Source organism: Heloderma suspectum, chromosome 12 (genome assembly GCF_057233095.1).
Source record: "Heloderma suspectum isolate Gila_16-S chromosome 12, 16-S_ref, whole genome shotgun sequence".
Taxonomy (NCBI): Eukaryota; Metazoa; Chordata; class Lepidosauria; order Squamata; family Helodermatidae; genus Heloderma; species Heloderma suspectum.
In genome coordinates this window covers 1,548,495-1,550,355 of record NC_139469.1, presented here as the reverse complement: position 1 = coordinate 1,550,355, position 1,861 = coordinate 1,548,495, and positions in this window count along the sequence as shown.

Below are 1,861 nucleotides of genomic sequence, written 5' to 3'. Positions count from 1 at the left end.
AGGATAGACCGGTTCCGCCGTGGTGCTCCTATTTCCCTCCCCCCGCGCGTCCATGGCGGCGGCTTTGAACAGGAAACCGGAAGCGAGGACTGCGTGAAAGCTCTTGCTTTTTCCACTCCCTGTGCTCTGTGGGGTGGAGGCTGCGGGAAGGACGGGCTGAACGCGCCTGTGTTTCCAGTCCGAAGGGGCAGCAATCTTGACATGGCGGTAAAAGAGTCCCCTCAGCGACTCGGAGAAGTCCTAGACCGGCCACATGCAGAGAGCGGGTTCCTTTCGACGCCATCTTTGAAGTGGGCAGCTGCTCATAGGAGCCAATGGAGAGCGCCAGGACTTTAGCGTAGCTCGGCGATTGGGCTGCGGAGGGGTGTCTTCCCCCACTCCTCCTACTCCTCCCCTGCGGGGACGACAACCCTGTAGTGTAGCCCGGTCTTATTTATTTATCACAACGTGGATCCAGATTAAGTCATACTTAGGACTAGGTCCATTGAAATCAATGGGAGTCATGGCTAACAAGCTCCACTGATTTCAATGGGCCTGCCCGAAGTATGACTAAATCCGAATCCAGCCCCACATTTTTATCCTTTTCCTGAGAAGTGGCAGCGTGCATGGGGCCTCCCACTCCCCACTCTATTTAATTCTCCAACAACCCTGTGAGATGGGTTAGACTGAAGGACAGAGACACAGGCCCACAGTCAGACCGTGAGTGCTGTGGCTGAGTGGCCCTCTTTGGGACTGTCCCACCTACTCACAAGTAACATAGCCCATAGCTAGCTCTAAACTGGGTTGCTGCAATGCACATTATGTTGGGCTGCCTTTGAGGCTAGCTCATAAGCAGTTGGTGCAACCTGTGGCTGCCAGGATGCTGATGGGAGCTAGAATTGGAGCACATGACACCTCCTTTACGCCAGTTACATTGGGTACCAATTTGTTTCTGGGCTGATTTTAAAATGCTGGTTATTACCTTTAAAACCTTGGATCAGGTTACCTAAATGTCTGCTCTCACCCAGACAAGCCTTCCTGTATGCTTAGGTAATTGTCAGGGGGTTTGCTCATGTGTCTGCCAGTTAGAACTGCTAGATGGGCAAGTATAACGGGCAGGGCTTTCTGGGTGGTAGCCCCACAATTTTGGAATTCCTGTCCTGCATCTTTGTACATTACACCTTCAGAGCAGGCCTTTAAGGAAGCTTTTAAAAATGGATTGTTCAAGCTGGCCTTTCCTGAGTAGGTAGTTAACGCTTATGCTTTGCTGTCAGCAAACTTAGATGTGGCTCAGTTTTCTCAGTTTTGGGGATGCTGTTTTTGTATATTTATTTATGCTTGTGCCCAACCTCTTTATTGTTTGTAAGCCACTTTGTGAGGGTATATCTCTGAAAAGCAGGATATAAATCTATTGAATGGATTAGTAAATGCACCACTCTGGCAAGTGTTTGTCCCTCTGTTGGTGGGAGAAGCGCCTGGGGACGAAGAGGGGCTTACAATAACCCTGCAGTGTAGTCCAGTGTTGTTGTTCCCACTTGGCAGGAGAATGAGGCAGAGGGTTACAACAACCCTGCAGTGCTGTCCGGTGTTAGCATCTCCTGTCTCAAATAAAAAAACAGGGAAGCAGGAGGCATGTGCTGTTGTTACCTAGCCATCTCTGTGTGGAAGCGTATCAGTTTACCTACCGGATCAACTTTGCGAATACGTTCCCTTCTTGCCTTCCATTCTGCTTGGGTGCCTCCCTTCTGCTTTTTGCATACCTAGCTGATCGCTTTCCCTTATATAGACCCAATCGACCCCTGAGAGCTTCAGAGGAGGCCCTGTGGGTCACTCTGTGACTCATGGAATGGCGCCAGGTAATAGCACATTAAGTGGGTCTTCT